General features: G+C 49.8%; 1 long non-coding RNA gene across 1 annotated transcript; it reads right to left on the minus strand.

Annotated features, from left to right (window-relative positions):
* Nucleotides 1–4,692: 4,692 nt before the first annotated feature.
* Nucleotides 4,693–7,905, minus strand: LOC115246831 (uncharacterized). Its single transcript, XR_003885926.1, has 4 exons — nucleotides 7,844–7,905; nucleotides 6,123–6,231; nucleotides 5,884–6,036; nucleotides 4,693–5,068 (listed from the first exon to the last, which is right to left on the minus strand). It is a non-coding gene; the product is annotated as an uncharacterized lncRNA (long non-coding RNA).
* Nucleotides 7,906–13,532: the final 5,627 nt, after the last annotated feature.

The raw sequence follows: 13,532 nt of genomic DNA on the forward strand, positions 1-13,532 counted from the left end.
AATGGATTGATAGCATCACGCTGACCTCCTTCCATCCTCACCTGCTCTCGTTCCTCTCTCCAGTCTATCAGTTGTTAAAGACTCCCATTTAGAGGTAGTGATACTCTCAACCTTTGGCTATCAGCAACTGAGGCCCACTTGCAGGTAGAGACCATTAGTAGTGACAGATGAGGACACCAATAAACTCTTGGATCTTGAGTAGTCTTTTTCCCAGTACCAGTGCTGAGGGCTTTACAGTCCACATGGACTGAATCGCGACCTCTTGGCCCAACATGGAGGGGCGCGGCAGAGGTTACGGACACCATGATGTTAGGCCTCCCGTGGGGTAGATTAGGTCTCTCAGTCTGACAGCCAACATCAAATTGTGATTCTTCCACCTTGTGCGGGGTCCATTATTGTGGAAATACAGAATGAAAACAAGCCGTTTTTCCTTACCTCTCCGGACCATCTCACGGGCTAATCTCCCAGTAATGTAATATCCTTCTTCAGAAGCTGTCTCTCACTCTAGCTTCTCTTTTGCCCACTTTTCTTTTTGCAGCCTTTCTTCTGCTTCGCCCTCTCCAGGTTGCTGCTGCGCAGATGTACCGAGAGAGGTCAAGGTTGACGGGGCAGGTGTCTGATTTTCATTAGAATTGCAAATCGAAGCGATCGGATTCCTGGTCAGATAAGAATGGGAGGCGAGAACAATCGAAGGGAGATGAGGCGACAGAAACGCTGGAGGGGGCGGTGTTTGGGTCTGAATGTTCTGCCTTTGATTCCCTTGAGCAGACAGCAAAGTCTCATCTATCTCGCCACAACACCCGGGGGAGCAGACCAGCCAATACTCGTCCTTTTCCTCCATCCAGCCCCTTGAGCCCCAACAGTCTGAGCTGTGGTTAGAAACACATATCTGTCTTTTAAATTTCTTCTAACACTAATCATTTCTTTTATATTCTCCACTCATCCATGTAGTTTGATTCATAATAAAACCATCTCATAAATACCCCTTATCTGAAATATCAGTGCCTGATATCATTAGCAGGCAGGCAGGAAGGTTCATTCCATCAACCTTTAACGATCTATCTAAATTAAAGCAATTGGAATTAATGACATGAGCCAATAGATAAGTAATGTTCATATCAGTTACACACCCCCGTGCAAATGCACAGATCGGGACCAGCTGTGCCCTCGAGATGTCAGGCCCAACAGCTGGAATTTACAATTCTCCCTTCTCTGTGAAATATCACACCCCATTTCTGGCGCCGAAAACCAAATTAACAAACCCAATCGGCTGAGTCCTGGAAGAAACTGTTGCCGGGGTTTCGTTAAAATCACAAGTGTGCGAGAATTTTGGCCTAATTTGAGAAAATTCTAGCAGTTTTTGTGGGTTTTTTTTTTTTTTTGCCTTATCTTCTGTTTAGTTTCTCTGTTCCTTGGACACAACATGTCTTTGATATCCCATCACCACCAATCTCTGCACCCCCTCGAGGCAAAGTGTTGAAAATATCCAATTCCGCTGGGCTTGTTGCCGTGGCGAAGGCTTGCAGCGACAAGGCTGGTTGGCTGCAGCACTCCCAACATGCACCTGGCTGTGTTTGTGAAAGGACGGGACAGGCCGGAACGAAGAAACAGCTATGTCAATACTGCCAAAATGGGAAAAACAAACATTTCTGGTGAGGTTGTTTCAGTTATTTTTCCCCTGAATACTTTTCCTTCTGTAAATTTGCAGAATATCGAGCCAGACGAATCTGTTTTCCTGCAAACATCTCAGTATTTTTCCCCCTCGGTATCTCTACTGAAATGGCTGTAAATGAAATATGCTTCTGCTTCCCTTACATGTGCAGTGACTCTTGCGACAGATTCGAAGCAGTTTGAGCGTAACTCATCCGTCCGCGAACAGCCTTGTGAGGCCTGCGTGGGCGAGCTGGCCCTCAAACCCTGCTCGCTCCTGGATCAAGTTTACAGTCCTGCTTGGTTTAATAAAGTGGATTCCCCCCGCAGATGAACGTGGCTGAGCTGTGGAGCACCTGGCCTCACCAGGCTCCCAGCGGACTCCGTGTTCTCACGATACTGCGCCGTTCCGCAGCACCTGTTGGTCAGACCTCGGGCAGCAGATGTTCCAGCTACATTCCATCCCAAAAAGCATGACTATTGATTTAGGGTAGGTCACTGCCCAAATCCATCATGCTTTTTATTATTATTGTTATTATTATTTATTTAGATTTTTGTTTTTTCTGCCTCATTAAAATAATGTGTTCTTTTGTTATAAAGTGCGGGAGGGTTGAAACTGGTTGAACTGTTTACACAATACCCACGGAGACGCCTATTTAAACACCCAGACTGCTGCAGAGAGCCGTTTAGAAGCTCCGTTTCCATCTGTTGCCTTCTTTCTCCTTCTGATCAACATGTTACTGCCACCTCCTGTCTGTCCAGGGACACAAATGGATCACAGAGACGGGAGTGTCAAACTGGGCAGACCGGCAGTTAAACGAGCGTCTGATTTATGGAGCACGCCATCTGCAGCTATCTTTACACATTCAGAGGTGCGAGGAGGTGGGGAACGCATGGGGACAGGATGGCGGAATGAGCGAAAAGAGCAAAGAGTCCTGGTGAAAGAGACAAAGCATGAGGCCGATGCGGGAAGCGAAGCTTTAAAAAGCCCGTAACCAGCACGGCTACGGTAGAGCTTTGATGCATCTCATGTTTGTGTTGGATGCATGGTTGAAGCAGCAGGACAAGAAGCACAATGTGACCGGGGGCACCTGTGACACGCCTCACACCCCTTTGCCCCCAGTTGCCTTGGCAACATATTGCTGCTCTACTTTTCGAAATGTCAAATAATGCACACAAAACAAAGGAATGGCCAGACAATCGACCTTTACAAGCAGCCTTTCTCAGGAACTGACGTATCCTTCCTCGAGGACTTCAAACGACCTAACAACAAAAACATTATTGGATGTTTGTGAGTTCCAGAGTCTTGGATTTAGGGGCCCGAGGCCTCCTCGCAGGGGTTGAGGACCACTCAAACTTGCCTTTTTATTGTGCTATTTTTTCCCCTGATTAGTGGGGCATCTGCAGGGTTTGTGAGGCTGTGTATCATAACCCACAGTGTGTGTGTGTGTTTGTGTGTGTGTCCGCAGCGTACAGACCCCATCTGTTTGCTGGACAGACACAGTCTGGGAAAGTGTGTGCAGGCGAAGAATTCACACACAGCACAAAGGTCCAATTATGAGCCCCCACTCAGAAGGAGAAGGAGGAGGATGAGGGGATAATAGGGGCTTGTCCATCTCTGGAGGGGGTTTGATGGCTTCCTTGCCTCTCACCTCGCCCTCCTCTCTCCCCCACCCTGAACACATCAGCTGGACGCGAGGAGGAATAAGAGACGGTGCCAGTCAAATCAGAAATATCCATATCTTCTCTTCATGATTTTTATGTGAGCCACCAAAGTGCCCCCTCCCTTGTTGAGCTCCTGTTTAGTTTCACCTCCAGTCAGTTTGTGACTGTACAGCTGATTAGATTACCCGGCACCCCGAGGAGGCGATACAGCCTCTGAAGCCGCTGCCGGCTCAACTTTGATCCCTTATCTCCGACTTCAGCATAATTTTGCCACATTGTCATTCGCTCGCAGTTGCAAACCGCCAGCTGCCCGCGCACGCCGCTCTGGTGGAAGAGCAACGTGGCGGTGACGGGTCCAGGCGGCCTTTGGTGGCGTGCGGCTTCTTTGAAGCGGTCAGACGGTGTGAGCGCTTCTTGATCGGTGAGAACTTTGAGGGTATCAACGTCAACACTCGATTGTCACAAAGCAGCAGGAGAGCGCGAGGAGCCGCTGAGGCTGAGGAACGTCTGCCTGAATTCCACACAGACCTACTGAACGGAAATAAGATGAAGGTGAGCTGAGGCCTCAGTGCGTCTATCTCTGACAAAATGGCTGACGCAAAATCTAAACAAACCTTTAAAGAATTATACATTCTGTACACAACCCCCGAAAATGTGATCAAAAAATCCTCCCAGGGCAAATTTACGTGCATCCAAGCTACAGCCCGTGCACGTGTCTACGTACGCACGCACGCAAATGTAAGGAATGGCATGAACAGCTATACATTTGTGCGTGTTTGCGTGCATCTGACACTCAGGCATCGGCAGCTGGCGAACCGCTCTCCCACGCCAGGTGCGACCTGTAGCTCCGCGCCCTGTGTCAGCATATAGCACCGCAACACGACACCGCGAAGGCCAAACACACATACACATAAACATTTCCTCTATGTACACATGCACGGCAGAAATGTCATGTAGTCCCCGCTGTGGTCGTGACGGATGTGATCCACACAAGTGGGTAAAAACAGCCAGTAAAAGACATTTGGTTGCCATCTGTCTCCGAGGCTTCAGGCTCGAGCTCATGCCAACAGTTGGCCTTCAGGCTCACGGCGTTTACGTACAAGCCTGATAACCATTAGTCCATAAACAGGCGCCCTTCTATAGACAAGTGGCCGGGGATTTCTTTGGTCGTGTTTGTGGTGAGATAATGACCATAAAGCTGTGACATACAGCTGCTGGTGTGAAATATGGGCCAAAACGAAAAGGCCCCGTTTTATGTGTCCGAAATAACGGAGGATCATCGAGGATCTTTGTGCCATCGCTGGAATGTAAAACATTTATCAGAGCAGTTGTTTCTCCATCTTCAGCAAATCCTTACCTATTTGTACATTTAAGGAAGTAGTCTGAGATGGACGCAGGGCGGTGTCTGACCAGCAGGTGGCGCACATCCAGCCACAGAAGTTTATTGAAGCTTGATAATCTGCAGAATTAATCTTTTTCTTATGAGGGAAACAGAGTTGAAGACAGAAGCGTCGCTGACAGACGGAGACACCGGCCGGCCCTCCAGCGCCTCAGTCTTCCCAATCGTCTCCGGCTTCACATAAGCCCGTCTCTGGGATTTGGGGGTTATTACTCTGTGTTCCTCTCTTTGTCCGCGGGGGTCATCTTTCCGAGGCGAGGTGAGAGAGGGTTGAACGTGGTGTATGTCATCGATTGTGTTGAAAATAATCTTTAACGACAAGCGTGGGAGCGCAGGGTCACCTGATATCATCTCCTAGAAGGGGAACGATGAGAGAAGAATTAGCAAAGTAGCTTGAGAGAAGCCCCCGCCTGGCCTCTTTCCTCGTACACCCCTGTTTGGAGTGCAGTGTTTGAGCAGTGAAGGTCATGGGTGACACCTGTTTCCCGTCTCATCTCCCAACATCAAGTCTGTGAGCGGTGTGTGTGTGTGTGTGTGTGTGTGTGGGGGGGGGGGGGGGGGGTTCAAACCTCGCACAATCCTCTTCTGTTTGTTTCCTGCTTGAAACCAGAAGGGGAAAAATGTCGCAAAGGGGGTGAAAAGGCCAAGTTTGTACATCGGGGTGGGAAATTAATTTCCAAGGTGAAAAGAAAGGAATGTGCTCCTTTGAAGAGCAGAAAGAGAGTGGTTGTGCTTTCGAGCTTTGTTTAAACAGCACACTCCAGTGCATGCCTTCCTTCTTCCAGAGGCAAACGGCTCTGACGCCTTTTGTCATCCGAGGACGGATCCGTTGCTGGAGTAATTGTGCCGCGCTCCGGCGGGGCTCCGTGAACCTACTTTGCCCCCTTGTGGGGGAAGGTGGCACTTCATTGACCCCCAGTGGTCGCTGGTACAACCTGAAGGCTTTTCTCCTTCTAGAGATAATCTCAAGCAGCTATAAGCTTTTTCGCTCCCTGGTTTTACTGGACCTCTTTTTTCACGCACATCTGGACACTCCTGATGCCTTCTGTGCCTTCTCTAGCTGCACATCCAGGTCATTTTGTCCTTGGTTTTACAGAACCACTGGTTCCACTCATCTCTGGTCCGTAAAATGTCAAAATCACTTTTAAGAGAAAATAATGACTAGAAACCTGGTTTAGGAACCTCCTGCGTCTGCGTGTGGAAACGTATCGAGTAGCCGGTAGGTGGCATCAGCGAGCCAGATGTTCTTCCAGCTGCATTTAGTGCTTCCGTGGACACTAAATGCGCAGTTCCACAGCAATGTCTTATATTTGTGTGCATTTCTGTGTATAAAAAGGTGTAAACAACATCCTTATTCCACAACGCTTCAACATACACAAGAGCGTCATTAAAATGCTATAACATTTACCACTTCCTGTCAGCCGTGCTGCTTATCCAGGTGTTATGAGAAGGATGGGAGATCTGGCAGATGTTTACGCCCAGAAAAAATGATTCAGCCAATCTGGCGACCCCGCCTCCTGGACAGATGGAGAGGCTGGTGAGTTAGCATCACATTTAGCAATGTCGCACATCGCCCTGGTTTCACTTTAAGCATGGACTGCTCCAAGATTTATCTCATGCCCGGAAAAAAACCCCAAACAACACCCTAAAACGGTCCAAACGTGTCAACAAACACAAAATAAGAAGTGAACACGGATCACCCATGTGCAAAAGTGACGCTAACATTTGCTGCTTGGTGTAAATGGGGCCGTGAAACTGATGAGCATCGATACCCATTGGAATCATGTTAGCATTATGGGATTTTAGCTGCTGCATCTCAACAGATGGTGAAAATAAGGAGTCTTCAAGCAATGTCTGTACGACATTTGCTAATTAGCAACATTTGCTAAATGGAAGGAAAATACTGTATTTGTCTGAAAGGTTTCAGTTTTTGCACAAACTTTTACTCAGTTTCCAGAGCTTAACGTGTCTTTGGGGGGAGGGGGGCGTACCAGAGGATTGCCTCTGAGCAGAACCTGCTCTCTAAATTTGGCTCATCACAGAAGCTTATCGATTTGGCCGCCCAAGACCTCCTTTGTCCACCGCTTGCTACAGTTTCAGATGACAAAGCGCTCGCAATTTTGGCCCCCGTGAGTGGCAAACAGCCTTACACAGAGAGGCAGAGCATTAATTACCCCCCTCCCACCAACGCTCACCCACGTCTGCATCTGTGGCCAAACGCTGGAAATGAGCCTTGAAAGTATAATTAATGAGCGCGACGATGAGATAATTACAAAGACCAAAATTATTGATCAGAGCAACAAACTCCCGAGCCTTAAAAATCTCCCGACCTGAAAAGTCTTAGCTCATACTGCTGTCAGGATGCGCGGTGAGGTAACGGAGAGGTGGGTCACGCAGTGTGGCGAGGGGAAAAAACCCCCGTTCATCACTCCTCTGAGATTATTGGGGCTAATAAAGAGAAAGGATGTGTGCTTAAGTGTCCACGATACATAAAAAATGACACTTTTAAAGCAGGGGTCTGAATGAATCAAAAATAGGAGCAGAATCGCGCAAAAATATGTCGTTTTGGCAAAGAAACCTGTTCTGAGGTTGATGTGAACGTCATGGGAGGGGCTTAAAAGGGTGTGGCCCAGGGATAATAAATCAGCTGTTTCTCCACATCTGTCCTAAAAACAGCATCAGAAATGAGCTCTTGTTATCGTGCGGCACAGTTCGGCTGACCTGGTGAGTGAGAGCGAGAGAGACCCACACGGTGGGCTAATGAGGCTTTTAAGGCTCATTAGCCCATAACGCTAAGCTGCCATCGTTGATGGTAGCGATACAGATGTTGCGTTTGGGACGACAGCAGGTTTGCTGCAGTTGTTGTGTTTGGAGGCGGGAGGAAGAGGGCAGAAGGGCAGAATCCTGCTTGGGATTGTCACCAAACACGAAGTCGTATCTGGCAGTAATTCCGTGAGGCCCTTCCTCCCGTGTTCGGTCGTGTGCTGAGGCCTAATGAATACTCTCGCCGTCATCGCTTTCCTCTCGGGGCTCAATTTTCGATTCTTTTTCTGTGTTTCCAACATCAAATGCTGTTCGGGGCCCTTGTGTGGGATTAGAGGGCTTGTTCTTGTCTAATAGGCCCCTGACCTTCACAGTTCCATGACAGGACTCTGGCTTTAGCCCTCTGTGGCGCCGCGTCCACCGCCCGGGCTCCCGTGATGCAAATTCGGTGTCACCACATCAAATGGGTGCGCTGATCAAAGGTCAGGCCTCCTTTGTGTAGGTGTTTGATATCAAAATTTCTATTTCATCTCCAGCTGTCAGGCGCGGTTAGAGCTGAAGTGATGGAGGGAGGGAGAGGAAAGCAGGAGTTGATTGGGGAGGGGGAGGAATAAGAGACAGGGCTTCTGGTTGCTGATGTACTCGACCTGTTTGTCCTTAATAGTGTTCGATGATGGCATCCATTTCTGAGGTGTGTAACAGAGCAGCAACATGGTGGAAGTGTCCTCTGAAGTATCTCCAGCCTGTGCTCTTCGTTGAAGAGTTCCTCAGCTTTGATTGGGCTCCTATTTTCTCCCGGATTCCTCATCAGCCCCCGAAAATTGGAGGGAAAAGGGAAGAAATCAGTTGGAATGGATGCATCATTCTGATTAATTAGGGGCATGATTCGCCCAGGCGCCTCAGAAATAAACCAATCTGAATGTGGAATTGGGATTCAGACTGAGGCTGGCAGCGCCGCATCCAAATCTGCCACATTGTGCATAAAATTATGCTTAAGAAAGAAGTCATTGCTCTCAGCCGCTCCGACTGCAACTCGGTGTGTGGTTCCCATGTTTAGATGGATGGCGTCACTGTGCGCGTGTGTTCATTAGAAAGAGGCCATGCGTCACATCACCTCATGCTGCTTCACTTCTAATCCCTCACACGGACGGACAGGCCACTCAATAATCTGCGGCCTGCTCTAATTCAGCAGAGAGGAATTAAATCACAGCCACATCAGGCACCGTCGGGACGCCCGGGAGAGGCGGCGGTGCGGGAGGATGCGGCACCGTCCCCGCATCACGTGCAAATACACCCTACCTGAGAGCAGGGCGAGGGATGTATCTGGGGCCAAAGATGGAGGGGGTTGATACCAAACTGTGGAATCAACATCACATACGTGAAGAATGAGACGGGCGGGCAACTTTTGTCACTTCAAACATGCACGCGCAATTTACTCCTGCCGTGCGCGCGTTTTTGGGGGGGTGAGGTTCTCTTTTTCGACAATAGATGGCAATGTTGCTCTTCCACAGACCCACACCCGCGCTCTCCTGTTGGTTTTAATTCTTTTCAAATCCCCCCGTTTTCCTTGCAAAAAGGTTTACATTATTGTTCGGTTTAATCCCAGAATCACGCTGCTCACCCAAAGGAAACAGGAAGGCAGATAAGATGTGATATTAGAACACGCAACACAAAGTAAAACACCTGTTTAACCGAACGGAAGTAGGAAAATCAGCAAACTCGACGAGAGTGTGTTGCATGAAATTCAGTTTGTGTGTGCGTAAGTGAGAGAGACAGTTTCATATAACTAATATCTTACACGTGTAAATAACGCGCAGGTGAGTGAGAGGATCATGTAAATTTGTTCAGAATGACTGGTGGACGCCTCCTAAAATAATTAGGGATACTCTGAGTAATTGAGCTACAGCGGTGAGATGCATGATGGGTAATCACTCTCCCAGGTCTAAATAAAAGCACGCTGGTTGTTTGGTTCATTTAATTGTTTAGAGCCGGGGAGCAGAGCTATTAGGAGCTACAGGAATTGCCGGACAAGCTTGACCTCCCCGGTGTCCGTGGAGGGGGAGCAGAAATGGAAGATGACACCATTTCTGTTTTCTGGGGGGGTCCGATGGTGCAACTGAATTTAATTGAAGCTGCAGAAGTTGGATAGGCGACGGATCCGGGAGATGCAGGCCGACTGAAGCGTAATCAGAGTTCAAATGAAAATAAAAACTGCAACAGAAGACAAGCAGAAGGAGGGGTGAGGAAGCTCAAACAACTCTGAGGCAGAGGAGGTGCAATCACAGGGAACACACACACACACACACACACACACACACACACACACACACACACACTGGCGCGTGAAGCAGAAGCTCCAGGAGGTGTAAACGATGGAGCGGGAGCAGAAGTGCACCAAGCACCTGTGATTTAATTACTCCTCTCCAGCCTGTGATCGGCCATGACAGGCTGGGGTCGGACCGGGGTCGACCCGGGCCAGAGGTAGAAGTCTCCCCGCTGCACTTGACCTCGGAGCTCCTCGGTGCGCGCTTGGTCTCCACACCTCCGGTCTGAAGCTTTGACTTGCTAACCACCCTCATTAGTATTCCGAAACAGTCCTTGGCAGACATCCAGGCTCCTTGTGTGTGGAGGGTGGGGGAGGCTGGTGGTGTAGATGGAGGGGGGGGGGGGTTCTGCTTCTTCTAAACAGCTGTAATATGAGCGAGGGATGAGGTTGGAGTTCCAGTCCAGAGCTTTGGGTGGTAAAGTCAGTTTCAGGCCTCAGTAGAACATGGACGAGCGTTCTGGAGGGGGACCTGCAGCGGCATTTAGAGACTCTCTTAGGTGACCTTCGGCTTTCTCATCTGGACCAGCAAATGAGGCCACCCCCAGTCATTAAACTGGCCTTAAATAATTCACTTGACTTGGATTAAATCACTAACCGCTGTTGAATATTCCAGGAAAACCTGGGGAAGAGAGTGAGGGATACAAGGAAGGAAGGGCACTAAAAACAGAAAACAAACTCGCTCCCGTCTAACTAGTCGGTCCTGCCCGAGGCTGGTGCCTAAAAGTCAGTCTAGAAGAATCTTGTTAGACCGCTTCTTACGTCTCCTTAGTGCTCGTTACCATGCGCATGTCTCTCATTTTATTTGTCTGCAGTTAATTGTTTTGGCATTGTTGCTTTGAATCTTGTTTGCCTTGAAGCATGAAGCTCCGAGGCGAGCTAGCGTGGACGGACCCGTGCGTCGCTCTGCTCTGGCGTTCGTGGCCTCCCCGGTCCCACCGGAGCGCCTGAGATTGCCCCGCGCCGCTCAGCGAGGGGACGGGACTCATGAATCCAAATGGTGCGGCGAGTGTCGGCGGGTTACGCCGCATCCAGCTGAGGTCTTTTTCCACATGGGCTGAGTTCACATATAAGCAGTGGTGCATATTCCCTGACCTGGGGGGATGGGGGAGCAAGGGCTCTGCAGAACTGCACCCCCGACATGAGGGAGCTGGTTTCATATTGTGTGGGAAGCCTTCCCATAGACTTGTGCAGCAGCTATGGGTGAGATGATTAAGTGCTAAAGTTGCATTTTCTGCTGGGAGCAGGCGGCCCCGGGGCCAGAGAGGCTGCATGATTGCCTCCGTGTGCTACATTACACTGACATGATGGAGAATACTCTCCTGGGGCCTCAGGTAATGTAAAAGGAAAGGGGGAGGGGGGGCATTCCACCCTTTTCTGCTGGGACCTCAGAATTCTCTGCGTGCAATTGGATTTGCTGATAGATCTCCCCGCGCCACCGCCTTAATATTGATGACAGACAGAGCTCTGGCACACGGGTGCGTGACAGCACACACCAGGGGAGTCCTCTAATCCGATTCTGCCGCCAGAGTCCCACAAGTCCCCCGCTGGATGCCTTGAGCACCGCCAACCGGAGAGAGAGCGAGAGAGAAAGAGCAAACTGTGGGCGCACAGGCCTGTGAAGGGAGCCGCGGGGGGGGGGGGGGGGGGGGGGGAAAGTCGGTCCAAGAGTGTCCAGAGTGCCGTTTTTCACCCCCGGCTAATTAACAGGAGGCTAAAAAAGGCAAATTTTTATAAAACCGAATCCATCAGCCGGACAAGTGGAACAAATGATTCAACCTCTGTGTGTGTGTGTGTATGTATGTGTGTGTGTGTGTGCGAGGCCGTTTTGTTTTCTTCTCCTACATGAAGGGCGGCCAAGGTGTGGTTGCTGACGGAACCCGTCCCCGAAGTTCCTCCGCTCGCCACGGTTCTGACCTTCAAAAGGCACAAACTGTGATGGTGTAGTTACGCTTCAAGGCGGCTTCAAGGACGCTTCCTTTTCTGGCTCCCCGCTGCGCTGTAGTTTGATCTGTGCCTCGGACGGACCTGCGAACCATCAACACCCGCACCGGGAAGAACCCGGAGATCTCGGACTCCCAATTAGAAGCAGTACAATAATCATATTACAGTGGCTCACTCGAGGATGATGGGATTATAATCCCATGTGGGATTACTGGATTACTGGATCCTCCGTGCCCATAGAGCCTCCAAACACCAGCACGTCATCCTGCTGCATCCTGACCCTTCAAACATGGAGGAAGGGCCTCCAGGTCGGTATTTACAGCAGCCTCCCACAGCCTCCATTTGTCTCCTGTGCATGGGAGGAGGAGAGGGGGGGGGGGGGGGGGGGGGGGTCCTCCTCAACCTCTGCAGGCACTCTTTTCAAGTCTTCCCAAAGAAGGATTATGATAAACCGTCACCTCCGTCTCTGACAAAAACATACATTTAAAGCACAATCATACCCCCTGCCTCCTCTTCTTCATGCATTCTTCTGTCCTGCAGCTCAGCTCTCTCCGGAGACACAGGTGTCCAACCGTCTCTGTCTTCCTCCTCTGTTTTCATTGTTGTGAGATCTGGAAATGGCCTCGGCTGGAATTTCAGCAGTCAGCGACACGTGGCACCGCGATCTGATCGCAGAGGCGCGATGAAAAGAGCGAAAGGAGGTGAAAGTGCAACCATCAGGGGATCCCAAAATCGGGCAGCCGTCGACAAAAACCCGGTCTGTAACGTTCTTCAGGCCCAATTTCACAGACCACGCTGTGGCGGAGCGGAGGGAAGATGGGGGAAAGGATCGTAATAGGTTGCTTATGTAGCGGTGGCTTTTCTTCGTCTCTTTTTTCCTGTCACATTTACGACGCTGCGCCGTGTTGGAGCCCTCTTGGCGCCGCAGCAATCTGGCTTTGCAGCTGTTCATTATCAATATAATGCAGGTCCGAGTGTCGTTCCAGAGGACCGTTTAAATGTTTGCTTAAGCGACCTACAAAGAGTGGGAAATTAGAGGAAAATAGCCTGTGGATTTCTTCTTTTTCAGTACAGATGGCAGAGTGACACCTGCAGCATTGGTTAGCTGCCAAAACAGCAGGTCAGGGTGGGCGTGACCGGTCTCTGCAGACCCATAACCACATTTTACTGTGTTACATATGTTAGCAGCGGGAGCTACAGCAGCTCGTCTGTTGGATCGGACTATCCGGGCCAGACGTTGCTCCCCACGTGGATTGGGGAGCCTCGATGGCCCCCGTCTGGTTTGCCCTGGTTCCTTTCTCAGGCCACTAACCAAGTCCCCAAAAAGCTCCCAGGTGGGGCAGGAGGTTCCGGTAAAGTTCATGCCCCCAGTACTTACCAGGAAACCCTGCACGGAGACGCACCTATTGACCACTGCAGAGAAGAAACACCACAAAAGAGCTGCACTTTTTGTTCTGACCCGGTCATTTAGCATCACAATTTGGCCATTATCAAGCCTAAAGAAGTCCTTACACTCGCCTGTAACAAAATAACAAAACCCCCAGCATTTTCCAACAACCTGCTCAATGACCTGAAGAAAAGCTCATTTAGTGCACTTTAGTTTGGAAAGTCTTTGACCGCAACCCATTTTTAACCACGTATTAAAACGCATTTTTAGGGGAAAGAGCTAAATTTGGGCTTAAGATGTGCACTTAGGTCTGCTTTTGATCTTAGATCGATGTGTTCTGGTCTTGTCTCATACTTCTGGACCTCTGTTTTCACAGGAAAATGCGCTCGTGCAGCCAGCAA

Source organism: Takifugu rubripes, chromosome 19, assembly GCF_901000725.2.
Source record: "Takifugu rubripes chromosome 19, fTakRub1.2, whole genome shotgun sequence".
In the NCBI taxonomy this organism is placed as follows: domain Eukaryota; kingdom Metazoa; phylum Chordata; class Actinopteri; order Tetraodontiformes; family Tetraodontidae; genus Takifugu; species Takifugu rubripes.